The sequence below is a fragment of the Talpa occidentalis genome, unplaced genomic scaffold (assembly GCF_014898055.3).
Source record: "Talpa occidentalis isolate TD23 unplaced genomic scaffold, MPIMG_talOcc4v2.1 talOcc4.2, whole genome shotgun sequence".
In the NCBI taxonomy this organism is placed as follows: domain Eukaryota; kingdom Metazoa; phylum Chordata; class Mammalia; order Eulipotyphla; family Talpidae; genus Talpa; species Talpa occidentalis.
Genome location: NW_023602073.1, coordinates 18,208,428 through 18,229,088, shown reverse-complemented (window position 1 = coordinate 18,229,088; position 20,661 = coordinate 18,208,428). Strand labels below are relative to the sequence as shown.

Here is a 20,661-nt window from a genome sequence, read left to right as displayed (position 1 = left end):
CCAGGTCCTAGTGGGGAGTAATGATGGAGGAGAAGAATAGAAAGACTGGAAAGTGAAAGGTTGGGCGCGGTAAAGAACGGGAGAGCCAGGCTAAGTTTCTCAAAGGGAGGGAAAGTTTATTGCGCCCCAGGCGGACCTCACGCACCCAAGGCGGGGTCAGTAAAGCCGCGCGCCCACGTTGTCAGGGGGAAGCAGGGTTTTATAGGGTAAGGAGGGGTCAGGTGGGAAGTTGGGCTCCTATGGCGGAAAAAGTTTGTAGGGCGCGAAAAGGTTCGTGGAGAGGTTCTTTGTCTGAGAAGAGACTCGTAGGGGGAGGGGGGAGGCTCACTGCCTGAATCCTCCAGGCAGGTATCCGCATTCCTGCCCCCCAGGTGGGCTTCCGGGTAGGCTTTTGCATTCCGGCCTCCAGCATGGACCTTTCAAAAAGGAGGTACCCCAAGGCCAGAACCTGACTCACACAAGGAGGTGGGGGTCGAGGGGAATAACATGACCATTAACCCAGCTGGAGAGGTCTGACCCTTAGGCCAGTGCCTTATCACTAGGCAGGAGACCCAAGCAGGATCAGATGCTATAGGGAGTGGAGCACAGGCCTGAGGGGATCTCTGGTCCCTTTCTAGTTTTGCCTGTTACCCAATATCAGCAGCAAGCAGGCCGCTCCACGGAGGAGTGACCCCTCCCCAAAAGAAAAGGACTGTATCAGTGCAGTCTCTGCACAGGCTCGGGGCAGCACTCCCTCTGCCCACCTGTGACTATGCAGGTGCCTTTTTCCACCAACTCTCTCCCTCTGCAGGGCAGCAGCCTCCTGCCTGCCCGTGACCTGTCCCATGCCGGGACTTCTCTTCACTGACCTCCCTCAGCCGAGGCCGCTCTCCTCAAGGCCGCCCACCTGCAACCACGCGGGCCTCTCTCAGCAAACCTGTCCCTTTCCCTTTCCCTAATAAATCTGTTCTTTAAATATGACTAATGTCTCTGTCTCATGGAGAAAAGCGCTTGGGGAACTCGCTGCATGCCGTGAAACAGGAGCTCTGGTGAAATCTTTCCCAGAGCAAACCCAAGGACCCCGCACTCACTCTACAAAACTACATCATTATGAAGAAAAGGTCTGGAAAATAGATTGAGGCTATAAAGGTGCCAGAGATGGAGGACAAGAATAGTGGGGGCAGAAGAGATTGGCATAACCATCGACACAGTTGCTAATATCCCTAGCATCCCAAGGGACGGATGACACTAGTATCCCCCCAGGGGTGGTCTAAAGATAGGGAAATTGAGCCCAACAGACCCCCAAAGGTAGATATGGAGATTAGTTTGGGGGAAAAAAAATATATGGAGATTGAGCCCATTGTGGAATCTCTGGTCTCTTTCAAATTCTACATAGTTATCCAAAATCGGCTCACAAGGAGTGACCCCTCACAAAAGAAGAGGACTGTATCAGTGCAGTCTCTGCACAGGCTCGGGGCAGCACTCCCTCTGCCCACCTGTGACTATGCAGGTGCCTCTTTTCACCAACTCTCTCCCTCCGCAGGGCAGAAGCTTCCTGCTGTGCCCTGTCAAGGTCGTGACCTGTCAAGGCCGCCCACCTGCAACCACCCAGGCTTCTCTCAACAAACCTGTCCCTTCTGGGGCAGCTCTTCCTGCCCGCTGTGTCTGTGCAAATGTACTTTACTTTTCTGACCCTTTTCCTAACAAACCTATTCTTTAAATATAACTACTGTCTCTGACTCGTGGAGAAACTCACCGGGAAACTCTCCGCATGTCGCTGAAGCGGGAGCTCTGGTGACACCTTTCCCAGAGTGAACCCAAAGACCCCCCCACTCCAAACCCACAGACTCCAAAAAAGACAACAGTACTTGTAGGGTAAGGTAAAAAAATCAGGCTTTTCTGCCCTCCCGCCATCAGGATAGATGAGGGAACCCTGTGATCCTGAATGCATGCCTGATGGCGGGCACCTGGAGTGGGTACACCTGCGCTAAGACTGTGCTTTTTTAAGGGCGGTGTCACGGGGACGCCAGTAGAAGCCGAAAAAGAAGCCCGAAGCAGAAGTGTTATAGGACAGGGAGAGGGGCAGCCCAAACCCCACAAACCTGCCTATTCTACATGGGTTCTGCCATCCGCCACATCAACACAAACATATGAGACTTTAATGGGAAGGAACTTTAATACAACTAGGAAACAATACAGGAAAGGCAAAGAGTCTAGTTTCTAAATGAAGCACCCAAAGTTACCCGTCCCCTCGTGGGTAAAAGTCCATCCATATGGGATCGGCCCAGAACAAGGCCCCAAAGCCTGCCACAAGTCTAAAGCACCTTCCAGTGCGGACCCACAGAAAAGGATCAGAAACAACCAGACAAGCCCGGAAGGAAAAGAGCAAAATCAACATCAAGATAAAAGCTGCCATTGTCACCTCCCCACGGGTCTCACCCACATCTGTGTCACCCAGTCCACGACCAAAAGACAAGCGCAGTTTCTTCACGTGTCTCTAGGCTCCACGCGCCTCCTCCAGGTCTCCTGGCTCCATCCTGCTTCCTTCCTCAGTCTCTTCTGCAGCTTCTCCTCTTCCTGCTCAGCTCCACCCTCCCTTGGGTGGGGCAGGGAACCTCCCCCTTTCCTGGGGACCATCCTGTTACAGAAGCAGAGAATGCCAGAGAGCCCAGATAGAGTGAAGACTTGCTGGGGGCTGGGAGGCCTGCCAGCCTCCCGGCCTCCCGGCCTCCCAGCACCCCTGCCTGCCATATGCCTGGTGAACCCCAAATAAAAGACCTGCAAAACCCCTGAGGACTCTGAAGACTCCTTTACCCGGTCTGCATGGGATCAGAAAACCTGCACTGTGTCCAGTCCTGCCCCTTACAGTACTATACACAGAATTATCGGGGGGGAGGGGGGTGTCTCTCAGAGGAGGGATTATTTGACATTGACCTGAATGAACTGACAGAGCGGGCGCTTTAAGCAGAGTGAACCTCAAGTGCAAAAGCCCTGTCATTGAAAATGTGTCTATTTTTAGCAAAGTCAATGGTGGGGGCAGGGGAGGAAGGAGGGAATTAAAGAAATTAAACCTGAAATACTGGCCTGTTTTTGTCCTGGTTATGTAACAGGGTGGTCCCCAGGAAAGGGGGAGGTTCCCTGCCCCACCCAAGGGAGGGTGGAGCTGAGCAGGGAGAGAAGAAGCTGCAGAAGAGACTGAGGAAGGAAGCAGGATGGGGCCAAGAGACCTGGAGGAGGCGCATGGAGCCTAGAGACACGTGAAGAAACTGCGCTTGTCTTTTGGTCGTGGACTGGGTGACACAGATGTGGGTGAGACCCGTGGGGAGGTGACAATGGCAGCTTTTATCTTGATGTTGATTTTGCTCTTTTCCTTCCGGGCTTGTCTGGTTGTTTCTGACCCTTTGCTGTGGGTCCCCACTGGAAGATGCTTTAGACTTGTGGCAGGCTTTGAGGCCTTGTTCTGGGCCAATCCCATATGGACTTTTACCCACGAGGGGACGGGTAACTTTGGGTGCTTCATTTAGAAACTAGACTCTTTGCCTTTCCTGTATTGTTTCCTAGTTTTATTAAAGTTCCTTCCCATTAAAGTCTCATATGTTTTGTGTTGATGCGGCGGATGGCAGAATCCATTTAGAATAGGCAGGTTTGTGGGGTTTGGGCTGCCCCTCTCCCTGTCCTATAACAGTAGTAGTGTTAGGGGAAAAGGATGTCCTGAGCTAATTCCATGCAGGCTTTGTGGACGCCACCCCCACTCCAGACCAAAGCCATCAGGACATTGGGAAAGACAAATCCCGTTACCACCAGAGGGAGGGTGGCTGGGACCTGAGGGTGGAGTTAAGCAGCCAGGTTTGGTATAAAACCAGACACGTGATGGGCCTCCCCAGTGGCGCAGCGGTTGAGCACTGGGTTGCGAAGCTGCCCGTCAGCCTCTGCAGTGCCAGTTCAATCCCAGGCTGCTCCCCGGCCACCGGAGGAGGGTCCCGCAGGGCGCGCAGACCTCTCCTGCCACCCGCTGCTCCCCTCAGCAGTGTACTTCGGTCCTTCTGCCTGCTCTGCTCCCCGCTCTGGCTCTGGTGAATTCTCTCACCCTCCCCACACATCTGACTGTACCCAGTGCTTGCATAAGTAAATAAATAAATAAATCTTAAAAAAAAAAAAAAAAACCAGACACGTGGGTCTTGGGGGGCTCGCTCTCTCACTGGCCTCCTGGCTTCACGGCTCCTGGCTCGCGGCCAGCTCTCAGAGTGCCATTTGGGATTCCTGATCGGCGGATCGGGTAGGACGCATTCAAAACTTTGTCTCCCACTTTTCTCCCTGAGCTGTACATTTCCTCATTTCCCCTTCCCTTGTAAATAAACCTTTTATTAACCTTTCATGTGTGCCTGCAGTAGAGCATTGATAAGTCCTTTTAAGCGTGCGGGTGAGGACCCACAGTCAGGCACCCTGTTTTGTATCGAGGCTGCCCTATAACAGTTGGAGTTTTTAAATTCCAAATTTCTACATCACTCCATACACACACACACAAAAAAAAGAACCACAAAACTGTTAGATAAGATGAACTCAGTAAAGTTACAGAACACAAAATCAACATCCAAAACAAAGTTGCCTTGGGCCTCCCTGGTGGAGCCAGGGATTAAGATGCAGCCTCTGCAGCCTGAGCTCCATGGCCCTGGGCCCGCCAGGGAGCAACCCACATGGCACAGCAGACCTCTCTTGACTCACCTGCTGCTCCCCTCAGCAGTGTACTTCAGTCAATCTGCCTGTTCTGTTCCCCGCTCTCTCTCTGGTGAATCCTCTCACCCCCCACACCTCTGGCCTGTATCCCAGCTCTTGTATGCAGAAGTAAATAAATCTTTAAAACAAAACAAACAAACAAACAAAAAAAGTTGTCTTTCTATGCCCTAATGATCCATCAGAGTCAATAAGAAAACACCATCATTTACAATTGCATCATAAAAACCAAGATATACCTAAGAAAACATTTAATGAAGAACAAAAACCTGTAAGACTATAAATACCATTGAAAGATATTGAAAACACAATTAAATGGAAAGCTACTTTCTGCTCATGATTGGAATAATTAATATTACTCAACGGTGCAGACTTCTTAAAGCAAACTACAGATTCAATGCAATCCTGATCAAAATTTCGATGACAATTTTCACAGAATCACAACTAACCATCCTGTGTGGGAGCACAGAGGACCGGAAAGAGGCAAAAAAACACTGGAGAGTGAAGCTGGAGGCATCTTGCGCCCTGACTTCAAACTGTTACCTGAACACAAAGTCTCAACTCAAGTTAGAGTCTATTAGATAATGAAAAGATTTGAACATAGGAAGTAGCCTGACAGAATTTCTTCTGAAATCCTGAAGAAAAGAGTTTGGGGTCTCCCTGATGGCACAAGGGGTTAAAATGCAACCTACGTTATCTACAGCCACTGCAGCACCAGTCCGATTCCCAGCCAGGGAGCTACCCACATGGCGCAGCAGACCTCTCCTGACTTGCCTGATGCTTCCCTCAGCGGTGTGTTTCAGTCAGTCTGCCTGTTCTGCTCCCCACTCTGTCTCTGGTGAATCCTCTCACCCCTGCCTGTACCCCAGTTCCTGTATGCATAAATAATTAAAAAAAAAAGTTTGAATTTAGTTTCTATTTTCTTCCCAAAAACAAGAGTTTCACTTTAGTTTCTATGGATAGGAAAAGTGAGTCACTGACTCTAGGAGTGGAATTATTCTGCAGGGGAGCGATTTCTGACTGTCCCAAGCTGATGCTGGAGGATTCAATCTCCTCCTTTCTACAGAACACCCCGCGGAGAGGTCAGGGCTGAGCGCCCCGGGTTCAATCTTCACCCTCCGCCTCCAGGGGCGACAGCGGGGTGAGGAGCCCGCCCGGCTTCCCCCTGGGGACAAATGCCCGGGACAGAACAGGGGGGGCTGCTCAGGCCCGGCGTCTGGGAGGCGGCTTTGCCCTCCCGCCTGCTACACCCGGGGCGCGGAGCGGGGGCGTCAGCCCCAGACTATGTTACCTGCGGTCCCCAAACTCTAAGGTCCAGCCACCGTGATAAACACACAGGGCAGCGGAGCAGAGCCCAGAAACCACCCCAGGTGCCTTCGGTTCAGCAGCAGGCGCCGGGGGCAGCGCGCGCAGAAGGAGCCTCTCCAGCCGCGGCGCGGGACATGGGGCGCCCGGGGTCCACGCTCAGGAATGAACCCGGACCCGAGTTCCTCCACGCCCCATAACGAATCCCAAAAGCCCTTTTGTTTTCCACTCGCAGCTCCTCCCGCACTGGGTCCTCCGAGGGGCCCCCGCGCGGTCAGGCACCCACAGGGCGATGTCCTCACCGTGCCCTCGCCTTCGGCTCCGTCCTCCTCTGTGGTCCACGGAGACCCCAGATCAACGCGCAGATGACGGCTGCTCCTGCTGGGTCCACACGAGCCGGGTCGCCCCTGCCCCCCTTCCCCCCCCAGCCAAGCCCACCTCAGCCGGGGAAGCCGGAGGCCGCGGCCGGGCTGGGCGCATGCGCGGTCAGGGAGGCAGGAGAGACCCCGACGCGCCCCGGGGGGCCGCGCCCGCCCCGCAGTCCCGCCGCAGCCTGAGTTTGGAAATTCAGACTCAAACCGAGGCAGATATCCCGCGTCTTCTCCAAAAATAGTGTCAATGAAAATTGTAGGAATTCCACAAAACAGGTCTACTTGGATCGGAAAGCTTGCTCTGCATCACTTAACAGCCATCACAAATGAGGCAGCAAACTGGCGCTCTCCTGGGATAGTGATAGAATGGGGGTGCGCAGCCGCTCCCCCACTGCGCCTTGGCCGCCCACCCCCCGGGTACCTGCCCCCCTGCACACAGTCCTCATTATGCTCCCTGTGCGCGCAGTACCCGTCCTCGCCACGAGGTGGCGCCCTCTGCCTGTTCGCTACGCTTAGGCCCTCCGGGTCCTTCCCACCGCTCCACCCCTCCCCCATCATTCCTCTGCCCTTCATCACCATCTGCCTTCTAAGTGCTCAAGAGCTACTGCTGCTTATTTTTGAGGGGCTAAAGCAGTTAAATATTTCTTCCATATCATAAAAATTTTTGTGTGTAATTGGTTCTAGTGCACCGTTCGCACCCAAACTCCTGAAAGACAGAGTGAAATGTTGGCAAAGGTGAGGGGAAATATGTACTCTGGTTCATTCCTGAGGAAAGAATAAATTTGTCTCATTTATGCATGTACTGTAATTTATTCAACCATTCCCTGGGGTTTTCATTCAGATTGTTTCCAATGATTTGCTAATATAAAGAAAGTGCTGAAGAACATTTTTACACATAAATATTTTATCTGTGTTTCAAAGCATTTCCTTAGGTCATTCCCTCAAAACAGAATGACTATAGCAAGCAGGATAAATATTCTAAATTCACAGTTCTCTGCAGAAGAATGTACACCTGTACTTTAGACCCTCAAAAGCAAGCAGCTTTAGCTCAGTAGCACAAATAAGTAACAAAATTAAAACACCCCAGAATTTTATGAGGTAAAAGAGAGGAGTAAAGGAATAAAACTGAAGCAGGATGACCAGATGCTCTCCAAACACACCTTCTCTTCCCATCACACGATCAGATCACTGGTCTCCATGGCAGCTGGTGCCTGGTGGAGTTCTTGCCACCTGAAAGAGGAAAGAAGTCTGCTAAGAAAACTTCCCATACCTAGTCCTGTTTTCTACTTCCCTGTCCTTTGGCTGAATGTAGATGACTCCATGGACACACAGGAGGACAAAATCACCCCATGAAGAGCCTTAGCTCCTAAATGATCACATGGAATGCTGCCTAGCCAGAGAGACACTTAAATGAGGGATGGATTTTAGAGGATGAGGCCTCTGGAATTCCAGGTTTCATATGTTACAGCAGCTGGGTTCATTTATGTGAGCATTACAGATAATAACTACATATACAATTCTTGAACAATAGTTACATCCTGGACACCTTGTTAAATGTGTATCTTTGCTTATTTAATCCATGCAATCATTCTGTGACATTGATAGGAACACTGTCTGAAAGCAATTTGCCCAATATGGAAATTCTTCTTAAACTGAGATTACTGCTCTCCATAAATATGATTTTCAATATTAATTGTCATCTGACAAACTTCTTGAAGTTCTTATGAACCTTAAATCTCTACTTGGCTCTAAACAATAACTCCAGTTTCACTTTACAATCCTTTTCCTTAAACAAGGATAATGGGAAACACCATGACCTATGGCTTCTGTAGATTGTTCAATTTAAGTCGGGAACACTGTCTTCTGCTTGTTACTAAATGCATTCATTACCTAAACAAAAAAGATAATTATATTTGAGAAAAGCACCTAAATCCTTTCCTTCACAGTGTCATCTTTATAAAAAGGGGAAAGGATGTGGAGAGGCCCATGGAGTAGGGTGACTTGTAAAGATGTTATTAGGCCTTGGAAGCTTGATTTGGAAAGTATACCCCTTCCACAATTTTCCTCAAGTTGATGTTACAGACCTGAGGGAATAACTGGCCAGAAATGCCCATTGGTCAGCAGGCTGCATATTTGTGGATTCAAATGAGAGTACTGGGTGGGAGAGAAATGTCACAGCTGTCATATGTAAAGAGATGTCTCACTCAAAGGAACAAATATAATACAAAGAACGTGTGTACCATTAAATGAGGGGAAAGTTGACAGAATTGTGGGAATATCTATATATATATATAAGTGTCAGAAGAGAAGGAGGGTCCTTCGAGACAGGGTAAAATACAGGAAACGCTGGATAAAAGCAGAGCCACCTTGAATGATTTGTCACCTACATAGCGGCAGAATGAATGCAGTTCCCCAAATAAGGCTTATGTTCTGATGAAATAAGGGAGAAATAGAGGCCTGACCGTCTATGCCTGATGTTTCACTGGTGGAGGAAAAATATTTCCTATTTCCCAGTCTGATTCCTGCAAACTAGGATTTTCAAAGCTAGGAGTTTCAAAGCACAGAGTGAGATTGACAGATGGAGATCAGCAACCTCACAGCAAACCTTGTGGCAGTCAAAGACCAAGATGCCCGGGAGCAGCCCCCGAAACCTCAATGAGCTTGGTGACCTCTGACCACAGACCCAGTGTTTCCGCTTCCTTGCTCAGTTCTAGAGAGCAGAGGAATAATTTAAAGGAAGGGGAAAAGGGTGAAGGCGATGCCGCTGCAGCTGTACAACCTGGCTGGCCGGTCTCCAGGCTGAGGAGACTCGGATTTGCTTGGATTGGTTCTATCAGTCCCCTGGCTTGTGGTTTCCACCTAAGTTTGAAAATAACCAGTGACTCCCCCCCCCCCCCACACACACACACACTTCATCGTGGAAATCTCTGCAGTCTCATCATGAAAAACATAATAACCCTTTAAAGGAAAAACAAAACAAAACAAACACTTTTTCTTTTTCTACAGGGGCGGATTCTAAGGAGATTAAGTCTTCAAACCGTGAAGGGAAGAAAACATGCTCCAGGTGAGGCTCGAACTCACAACCTCGGCATCACCCGCACATATACTGCTGTATAAGTACCGCGCGCTAACCGATTGCGCCACTGGAGCATGCTTTCCCCCGCCTCGCCGTGCGCACTCTACAGAGCCACGCCGACCCGCGCCCGGTGCAGAACCGGGCGGGCAGCAGGAGCGTGCAGAACCGCGGGGACCCCTGCGCTCCACCCCGGCCCCCCACCCCCGCCGCGGCGGCTAGCCGGCTGAGCAACCCGCCTGGATCCAGACCCTTGCATCTCTGCAGGAAGCGCGTGATGCTCCTTGCTTTACGCCCCCTGGAATCAGCCTTTCTCAAGGATGCGGGGGTGCCCCTTTCCGAATGCGCGCGAGAAGGGGGAGCAGGCGGAGCAACGGGCTCCGGCCCCTGCGCGCCCACTTTCCCAGAAGGAGGGCGCGGGCTATTTGGCTGAAGTGCCGCCTCCCGAGCCACCCGCTGCCGGGGGAGGCTCCCCTCCGGCGCCCCCAGCGCCCCCTCCCTCCGCGCTCTCGCAGCTGCCGCCGCGCGTTCCAGGTGCCCCCCAATCCCGCCGAGCCTGCCTGAAAGCCGCGTTCAAAGTGCTAGGGCAGCTGGGCTGGCGTCTCTGGCGGGAGAAACTGCCAGAGCGGTGACCCCTCCTCTGTGGCGCTGGTTACAAGCAGCCAGGAAGGTCCGGCCCCACCCCCAGGCCCCCTCTGCTCCCCTGGGCTTGACCCTCCTTAGAGGTTCATTGCACATCCCCTGCGTCGGCGACAGGCCTCTAATACAAAGGCCAGTTTTGCTGATTTGCTGGCTGCCTTGCTCCCGGGATTTCGACACCAGGGAGCTGCCGCTGGCCAAGTGCGCACACACTATGAGATAAGAAGCCTCTTGGCTTTTGTGGAATGATTCGTCAGGGAGGGGAGATGTGTCACAAAGGGACTAGCCTGCCTGTCCCTGGCCACAGCAGAGCCTGACCAGCGGGACTGAAGAAATGGACCAGTGGCAGGTGTCTCCGCAGAAAGCAGTGAAAAGGTGGGGAAAAGAGGGGAGAGAACTACAACCACATCTCAGTGTCTGTTGCTTTGACACCTTAGAGGGAGGAGGCGAGAGAAGCAACGTGGGTTCTTTGGCAGGTGACCCCCTCACTAGACAATCTCCTCCTGTATTCCCTCTCCTCAGTCCTGGGGAGAGACCCAGCACTGCGGGGACTCCAGAAGTTAATCCATCTCAGAAAACAAGAACAGCAACCAGTTGAACAGAGCTTAACTGTGGGCCAGGTACTGTTTTATGTGATTTATAATAACAGTCCCGGTGCTGTGCTTCAAATCTGGACCTGGATAAGAAACACCTCCTAGGAAATTATTGTTCTTCAAGATGAAAACATTTCAGATTCACTTTATCAAACTGTCATCCGGGAAGACACATCAGTTCACAACATAGGCACTAGGAGCATAAAATCATGTTCATGGAGAAAAAAGTAAATAGAAAGCTAAGTCCTTTGAACTGTTGATGTTAAAAAAAATTATAACCATCTTCAGGTTTCTGCCTCCTCTTTTCATGGAAGACCCGTCCATATGAACTACACCAATGAGAGTAGTGGTTAATTTTGCTTTGTCAGGGAGGAAAAATAATTTTCCCTCCACCCTTTTGAGTTCTCAGCTGAGACCTCTGTAATAAAATATTGCAAAAGAAAATACAGAAATTTATTAACACATTTAGGGGAAGAGAGGAAATTTGCCCTTGTTCTCCCAACCCCCATCCTGGGATTCTTCTAGGGGTGATTGAACAATAAAATTAACATCAGACAGATTCATAGAGAAAAGAACAATTTCATTGCATGCATGTAGGGAATCAACAAAGATGTGCATTCCAAAGCCAGAAGACAAAATGGGGGGTCTATATCCTGAACTAAAGAATGGAATAAGGGCTTGCAGCTTCAGAGAGAAGGGGGCACTCACATGACAAGGGATGGTGACTCGTATGACAAAGACCAGATACTTTGTGATTAGATGTTAATTAAAAGTAAGTAGATGTCATGTAGATAAGTTTCTCTGATAGAAAGGTTTTTTCTTATAAAACATCCTAATTCTGGGTACGATAACCTCTTCTCCCCCAGTTTTCATTCTTCTAGTTAGGTATTGGAGCGGTAAAAGTTTCTCACGAGTCGCAGGGCCTTGATTTACGTCAGCTTGCAAAAATTCGCTTGCTAAAGTGACACTTTTTCTTGGGGAGGCCTGCTCCGGACACCTTGGGGAGGCCTATCCATCACCTGTATACTTCCTGTGTACTTGGGGTCAAGCTCCTAAATCTCACAGTATTGTGAGTGAGGGGGCTTTTGTGACTGGATTCCCTTTAAGTTTTTAACTCTGAGTTGGCCACACTGAGCTTCCAGAAATTTAGTTTCCCACCCTGCACTCATGTCCCAGCAGTTCCCCCAGTGAGTTTTGACCCTTTTGAACCATGCCTCTGTATTCACCTGCCCATCCTAGAAGCTAGGGTTTGTGCTCGGTACCCCCCTCTCTTATAGAGTCAAGTAAAGTTTTGATTTTTCAATCTGTTAAGCTTTTTAATGGTTATTAGGGCAGGGTAGTGACTTCCAAGCACCTTACCCAAGAAACTGGAAACCATGTTTTGCATTTTGAAAATGACCAAACATTTGCCATTTACAGCACGAAGGAAGAAGTTCAAGGCAATTATGTGCAGTAAAGCAAGTCAAAATGACAAATACTGGATGTTTACATAGTAGACTATTCACAAAGCAAAATACTCCTAAAAACTAGCAAACGGTAATAAATGAAGTGAGACTTCTGAGGTTAAAAAGGTTGGGGAGGGAGAAAAGTTCAAAAGAGCATAAAGATATACAAACTATGTCGTAAATATGAAAGCAAAAGACTACACAATTATGATAATTTTTTGATCATTATCCAAAAAAAACCCCAAAAAACATGACCAAACAGGAGGCCATATAATTAGTAGCTTTTAACCAATATGTGTCAAAAAATCACACTCCTAGTAGACATTAGTGCAATAAAATCATTACAAATATGGCTTTAGGTTCCCAGGTTATTTTAACACCAGTTAATTTCCTGATAACCTCATCTACAGAGCACATACAAGTTTGGAAATGTAGCAATTTACTCATTCATTTAAAAAATATTTATCATACATATCTGGATGCCTGCTGGCTTGTGGTGATTCAGTCCTAAAGAAAGCTTGCTCAAGAAATGCCATTTAGTAAGTGTCGTGGCATTTCTTTAGTAAGAAATGCCATTTAGTAAGGCACAGAGCAGGTTTTCTATGATTGGAACAGACGGGTAAAGGAGAGTCCTGGAGCCCTCCCTGGCTTTTTCAGGCTTTTATTGAGCTTTTATATGTAGTGCAGCAACCAGGTAGGGGGTGCGGAAGGGAGGGCAGGAGGCTAGCAGGCCTCCCAGCCCCTGGCGAATCTTCACTCTGGGCTCTCTGGCGCTCTTTCTCCCCTTCTCTGTCCTGTTCTCTCTCCTGCCTCTGCTTCTCTTCATGAATATCTCAATATTGCAGCGATGGCCCACAAGACTAAACAATATTACTTATAACAGTGTAACAAAATGCAGATGCCCACCATCAGGCATGCAATCCTAATTGAGGAAGGGCAGAAAAGCCTGAAAATCATTTACCCTACAGTAAGAAAAAGAGGGGAAAAAAATCAGTTGTTAACTAGATATTATGTAAGAAATGCTATGGTAAAGGTGTACAATAGTGCAATGGAGAAGCACCTCTCACCTAGATTCAAGGGAAAATGATAACGGAGCTGAATTCTGAAGGATGAGTAGGACTTAATTAGAAGAAAGGATGGAGGTATATTTCCAGCAAGAAAAGCACTATCTATGAAACAATAAAAATATAAAAATCCTGAATTATTTGAGGAAAACCAGAGTCTTAAGCTGCAAGCAATAAAAAATTGACCTGGTTGATTTTAATGGAAATGAACAATTTTGCAGTATGCTTTTTTAAACATGGTACAATATAAACTGTGTTGGATTGTTACAAGAGTCCAAAGTACTTTTTTGAAAACTATATCTGTGACTGATAGGTATCATTATATTATTAATTATATAATACATATTGTAATGGCAGAAGGACACGGAGCAGGATCTCTATGATCCGAGCAGACGGGGTAAGGAGAAGTCCTGGAGCCCTTGGTGGCTTTTGCAGGCTTTTATTGGGATTTACCCGGTACACAGCAGGCAGGGGTGCTGGGGGACTGGTCTTCACTCTGTCTGGGTTCTCTGGCGTTCTCTGGTGGTCTCTGCTTCTCTTTCACTCTTTTCGCTCTTTTCTGCTCTCTGCCCTACTCACCCTTATAAGCCCAGTCTGTTAGCCCAGGTGAATCCCATCTATACATGCCCACACCCTATTCAGGTGTCCGCCCTCAGGCATGCATTCAGTACCATAGAGATCCATCATCAATCCTAATGGCAGGAAGGCAGAAAAGCCTGATACTTTTTCACCTTACCTCCGATTTAAATTAGTGATTTTTAGCGATTTATGTAAGCCAGTCATACATTAACAAGGGTTTGTTTTTGTGGTAGTTAATTTCAATTAGGAGATAATAAATTGAGACCTGGAAGATTAGTCACATTATATTTAAGCAGAATCTTCATCAGAGCTGTGTTACTTTCTTTGCTCTGTCTCTGCTAGTTGATCTTGCTGACTTGGGCTTGTAATTTTTACAACTCCTAAGGAATTTGCAAAGTTACCATACTGGTTACATTTTTTTAGCTGTGCTTCCTTCAACAAGCCTTTGCTAAGGAGGACCAGCAGTCATACTCTGTTCTGAGACACACTAACTCTTGTTTTAAGAGCTTAGCCATTAAGTAAGTCTGATAAAAATCAATAATTAAAATAGAATTTCTTTAGGTCTATTTATAGTGGCTAAATTAAGTCTTTAGGTTGCAACTGATTGAAACTCCATTCATATCAGCTGGTTTATTTGGCAGCAATGTTTCCATTGGTGGCACTTCAGGGATTCTTACCACTGAATTCTGGTCAACCTTTCAAATAGCCCTGGAATTTCAAATCCTTCTGTCTTAAAAATCCCTTTTCTTGATAGCAAGTATGATGACCTGTATCCTAAGTAAGTAGGGTGTGGATTGCAGAAATTGGTGTGCATGGCTAGGTTTTGGTATCAAGAACACAAATCCCAAATCCCTTGGAGCCACTTGACAGGGAAAAACCAAATGCTTAAGGCCCCAGTGACATTTGCACTCACAACCCCTGGTTTACAAGACCAGTGCTCTAACCCCTGAGCTACAGAGCCTCAGGGTAGCTCTCTTTAACTCATGGCTTTAAGATTTATTATATGTTTAAATCTTTATATTTTTGTTGGTCTTTCTTGGTTTCTGGAATATGTGCTGTTCCACTCCCATCACGTTTCAAATTCACTGGACTGTGGCCAAATAAATCCAGTACTTTCTGATAGTTTTAACTTTCTCTCCAATTAGGTTTTTTTTTTTTTTTTAAGATTTATTTATTTATTTATCCAAGCACTGGGTACAGTCAGAAGTGCGGGAGGGTGAGAGAATTCACCAGAGCCAGAGTGGGGAGCAGAACAGGCAGAGTGAGGAAACACACAGCTGAGGGGAGCAGTGGACACGGCAGGAGAGGTCTGTCGCGCCATGTGGGACCCTCGCCCCAAATCTCTGGTTATAAATCCTAATTTTAGAAAATGGGTTATGGCACACCTTTCAACTTAAAAACACCACATTAAGGTACATAGCATAGAACATCATACAGCTCTTAAGAGATTTTTAGACAAAAACAGCATTTAATATTGTGGGGAAAGATTATAAAATGCCATTAGGTGAAAAAAGTGGAGCAGGAAACTACATGACATGATCGGTTTTATTCTAAATACATCGCATAGAAAAATATCAATGAGGGCCTCCCTGGTGGTGCAGGGATTAAAGACAGCACTATCAAGTTATCGCCAGCCACTGCAGCATGAGTTAGATCCCAGGCTGGTCGGGGAGCAACCTACACGGCACAGCAGACCTCTCCTGCCTTGTCCGCTGCTCCCTTCAGCAGTGTATTTCAACTTAAAAACACCACACTAAGTTATATAGCATAGAACATCATACAGCTCTTAAGAGATTTTTAGACGAAAACTGCATTTAATACTGTGGGGAAGTAGATCTGCCTATTCTGCTCCCCACTCTGGTGAATCCTCTCCCTCTGCACCCCTGGCTTACACTCCAGTTCTCGTATGCATAAATAAATAAATCTTTAAAAAAAACCTCAATGAGACTATTTTGTTTGACTGGTGAATTCATTTATTTTTAAAATCCTTGGTAATTAGGTTGTAATGCATTTTAATTATGAAAAATTAAAAGTTGCAAAAGTAATATTTCTTTGTAGATGTCTTAACTTCTGATAAGTGTGATTTCAGGAGCCAAATGCTACAGAATTCAGCAAAAATAGGACGTGGCCTTTTAACTCTCTAATGCGGAGACAATTAACATTTCTCTACTGTTATTATTCAATTCCACCTCTTTCTAATTAAGAAAATATTTGGAATTTGATTTCACAAATTCCTGACCTTCCTGCTCTTGCAGGTCTAGTTCTTGGAGTGTCTCTGTGTTCAGCAGAGTAAGGCTCAGAGATAACTTGGGCCAATCTGGTATAATGAATCAGAGCCCCAACAGGAGGCAGGGTGGCACATTCCATGGTTGAACTGAGAAGAGATTATTGAATGGCCTCTTTGAGTTAAGGACATCTTCATGGGTCAGAACTGTGTGAGTACTTAGCATCCCATTAAGGGACTGAGAAAGGGGCAGAGTTGCCAGAACCTGGCAAGAATTCTAGCCATGGAGAGGAGCCACTCACTGGGAGCTGTGCCCATGAGTGGATGTATGGGCAGAGCACAGGCTGGCAGGGAGCGGGTGGGGAGAATACCTCCACTATGGTAGAATGCGTGTACCTCTCTCACCCTGCCATTGCAAGCGGGTGCCTTCCAGTGGCTGAATCCCAATAGGAATCAGGCAGCAAGAAGGGCCAACTGTTGTGACCTTCCAGGGCAGAGACGGACAAACAGAAAACAATCAACACACAGCAACTGTAGAGATACTGGCCAGGAGTTGGTTGGGTCATGAATTTCTCTCTTGCATTAACCTGGATGATAGGGTAGGCTGGAGAGGTGGGGGACTCACATGATGAGAAGGGGGTGAGTCACACAACCAAGAGCAAATTTAAGTGTACCCTTAGAGTCTAATTATAGAAACTTGGTGATATGCTTATCTACCAGAATTTTTAATTATTTCTCTCTTTTCATCCAATAATAATATTTGTAACAAGTTCTTTTTTTCCTTTCTTTGGGCTGTTTCATTTTCAAAGTCATCGAGACATAGTTTTGGGTCATCAAGGGTAAACATGTTTCAGAGTTGCAACTGCTTCCCAAGATGAGCAATATTTGCTGAAAAACATTGAGAGCTCTGGAGAGGGGGGACAGGACAAACGGCCCTGCAGGACAGACTGAAGGCTACCGAACTGTGTAATGAAATAGAAAACTATGACTTCAGGCAGGAAAACCATGGTTTAAATAGCTTGAGAACAAGGGGGGAAGCCTAGAGATCCGTGTAACCAATAGCCCCAATCTCTTGCTATGACCTCTCTTGTCCAGAGCAGTGGGGATGGCCACTTCTTCACTGAAGGTTTCCACCAACAGTGGGAGAACCTCGAGGGGACCTGTCAGTTAAGGGGTGACCTGGAGTACTGTGGGTGAGGGTGTAGGAGAAGGGTGTATTCTTAATACTCCAGCCCTGGATCTCCAGGGCTGTATCAATTATTCAGATCTACACTAACTCCTGTACTCTTCTGCCTTTGCATTTATCTGTCAGTGAATTCAGAATGCTCACCTAGTACCACAAGTTCTAGAAATGATTTTTCCACTTTTCTGGAGTGCAGTTGGACAAGGATTCACCAGAATCTGTTGTGTGAGACTTAACCTCATAAGCATTGTGTCAGGATGGCCCAGGGGTCTAAGGTGCCAGTCTTAAACTCAGCTTCCCTGCCCAGGGGGTTCTGGTCTCCACATGGAGGTGTGGGTTCGAATCCCAATTCTGACATGTGCGTTTGTTTCATTGGCCAATCAAAATTCAACTTAACAACCCATCCTAAATAATTTAGTCCTTACCAACTCCCAAATTTCTGAATGTCTAGTCTTTTAGGAGCTTTCCCGGGTGCTCAAAGTACCCAACAATATCTTATCTTAAGACGTTTTATTAGTGGGGACTGGGCCTGTGAGGGGAATTTAAATATCCCCTGTACAACAGTATTTCCAGCATCTGAATGGTTCAAGGGTATGAGGGGGTCTGGAATATTGAATTGAGAGAAATACATTCTTTCTCTCAATTAGCTCCCCACCTTCCATTTTTTCCACTTTCTAAGTGAGAAGGGCTGTGAAGTGGAAAGAAAAGGCATGATTTATGATAGGACACGTAATAAGAGAAATATGGAACCCGAAGAACTAAGAGGAAGTACTTCATGTGGTTTAAAATAGCTGGTGAGTAAAATAAAATTTTAATCTCTCCTGCTTTGGTTTATGTTTACTCTCCCACAGTGATATTTTCAGTTAGTTCCTCAAGTTCACAGCCTTCAGAAATTATTTATTTCCTACAGATGATAATTTAGACAATTCTATATGAATGGGCAAAAAACCACAATGAGTTTCTATTTTGTGCGGATAACGATCAGGAGTGAGCAGTGTCTTTTTGTTGGTTTGGTTTGGTCTTCATTAAGAGAACCTAAGATACTGTTTCATTTATTTATTTTTATTTTTTAAAAGATTTATTTATTTATGCATACAAGAACTGGGGTACAGGCCAGAGGTGCTGGCGGGGGGGTGGTGGTGAGAGCATTCACCAGAGACAGAGTGGGGAACAGAACAGGCAGAATGACTGAAATCCACTGCTGAGGGGAGCAGCAGGGGAAACAGGAAAGATCTGCTGCGCCATGGGGGTAGCTCCCTGGTGGGCTGATAGCTTCACAGAGCTGTGCTTAACCCCTTGCACCACCAGGGAGGCCCCTAAAATACTGTTTTAAAAGCAACGTAGACTAGTGAAAAACAGGAGACTCTTGAATCAGATTGTGCTTGAATGCTTGAATCTAATCTCCATCACTTACAAAAGTGTGATGTTGTATGTTATTTTGACCACCTATGAACATTCTGTTCATCTGTAAATCTTGGGGGGGGGGGCGATTCCCTTCCCATCTGGGTTCTTCTTAGGCTGGGGGGAATGATGAGAACAGCATTAGAAGGGTTAGTAAAAGAAAATGCAGTGAAATAACATGGACCTGGGAGCTACAAAAATTATGTGGGTTCAGATATCAGGGGAGAAAGGGATTTAAATCCCAAAGCAAGGAATGAGGTCAGGGGCCCCTAGGCATGGAGGAGGGAAATACTTTACAAACCTTGCTTCTGGGTGCATGTCCTGACTTAAGATAGGTTTCTCAGCTAAAATGCTTGTTTCTAGAGATGTCCCTTGGGTAACGGGAACAGTTTCACCAGAGGCTCATAGGCCCTCAATTAACCATACCAGTGTTGGAGAAGGCCTCTTCTGGACATCTTGAAAAAACCTATCTGACGCTTTTGGGGGAGACTGATCTCACACTCAGTAAATGTTTGTGGATGAAAACAATTACCACAGTGAAAGAGAACTACTTCCTTAGTGCTAATGAACATTTGCTTTCTGGGGGTTATAGGCACAGGTCTTCTTGCTTTTTATTGCATGCAATGTAACTAATATATTTAAATTCTATATTTGCTTTTAATGTCTAACTTTGGGGACATTAAAATTTTTCCATCTTTTGAGAATGCTGCTACCTTTTTATACTAACAGAGAGACGACCTGTGATGTGATGTCTTAAGCCCGGATACAAGGACTAAATACAAACAATCCCTGGTTGATTCTACAGTTAGGACACTTGTCTCCTATTTTCTCTATTTGTCATTTGAAACTTTTAGTTACTTTTCATGCTTCTTTATATTTTTCATCTGTTAAGCTCTGATGTATTGATTCTGGAATATCCTTTTAGGTGTATTTATTTCTTCTACTATTTCTCTCTTCATTTGTACCTAATTTCTTATTCAACTACTTTCATATGTGTTGAAGACAAGTGTTGTGTTTTATAAAAAATTCTTAGTTTTAGGGCCTCCCTGGTGGCGCAAGGGGTTTAAGCACTGCACTATTGCTATGAAGCAATCTGCAGCCTCTGTAGCACAAGTTTGATCCCCAGCCAGCCAGGAGCAACCCACATGGCAAAGCAGACCTCTCCTGTCTCGCCCGCTCGCTGCTCCCCTCAGCAGTGTATTTCAGTCAGTCTGCCTGTTCTGTTCCCTATTCTGTCTCTGGTGAATCCTCTCACCCACCCACATCTCTGGCCTGTACCCCAGCTCTTGTTCGCATAAATAAATAAATCTTAAAAAAATTCTTAGTTTTAATATCCTATTCTCAATCTTTGTCTTTACCATTGGAATATATTTCTTTTCTTTGAAAGTTCTTTTCTATTTTAGTTTTTAAAGACTTTTTTTTTAAGATTTATTTATTTATTTATACAAGCACTGGGTACAGTCAGAAGCGCAGGAGGGTAAGAGAATTCACCAGGCAGACTGACGAAACACACTGCTGAGGGGAGCAGCGGGCGCAGCAGTAGAGGTCTGTTGTGCCATGTGCGACCCTCGCTGGGGGCCAGGGATTGAACTGGTGCTGCAGAGGCTGTGGCAGCTTCACAGCGCTGCACTCAACCTGCTGCGCCACTGGGAAGGCCCCTTAAGGACAGTTTTCATTGGTATCCTCTAAATTTTTTTGTCTCCTGCATGAAGATAATTTCAAGGTCAATTTAATATGATTCAATTCAAATGATCACTTTTTAAAAACATTGGGATCTCTCTCTCTTCAGGTCCTGACTTTTCAAAGGCGAGAGTAAGATAGTAAAGAATGTTGGGGTGGATGGAGGGAAGCCAGGAAAGAGAACCAAATACCAGGGAAATTTGGGGAGTTGGGGTCATTTGGGGGATGGCGAAAAATGAAAATGGGGGGCCTTGTTTAAAAACAGGTGGAAAATGCTGTTAAAATTATGTGAGCATGGGCTAAAGTATCACTCGATCTCCCCATGACTCTCACCCAACACAGCTTACCAGCCACAGGCTGGGATGATAATGCCACATCCTCAGAGGTACCAGAG

At 46.6% G+C, this 20,661-nt stretch overlaps 1 protein-coding gene and 1 non-coding gene across 11 annotated transcripts in view; both read right to left on the bottom strand.

Moving 5' to 3' along the window:
* Positions 1–20,661, bottom strand: part of LOC119251869 (zinc finger protein 420-like) — a 189,279-nt gene that overhangs the window by 45,181 nt on the left and 123,437 nt on the right. For 4 of the 10 annotated variants that reach the window (XR_005126617.2, XM_054697988.1, XM_054697992.1 and 1 more), the window contains exon 1: positions 6,318–6,413. The gene's annotated coding sequence lies outside the window, so the exon portion shown is untranslated. Of the gene's footprint in view, positions 1–2,418; positions 2,613–6,317; positions 6,414–7,546; positions 7,617–20,661 lie in introns of those variants that run through there. The other 6 variants (XM_054697989.1, XM_054697985.1, XM_054697995.1 and 3 more) reach the window with 3 other exon arrangements.
* On the bottom strand, positions 9,443–9,536 carry TRNAI-UAU (transfer RNA isoleucine (anticodon UAU)). Its single transcript has 2 exons — positions 9,499–9,536; positions 9,443–9,478 (listed from the first exon to the last, which is right to left on the bottom strand). It is a non-coding gene; the product is annotated as a tRNA-Ile (tRNA).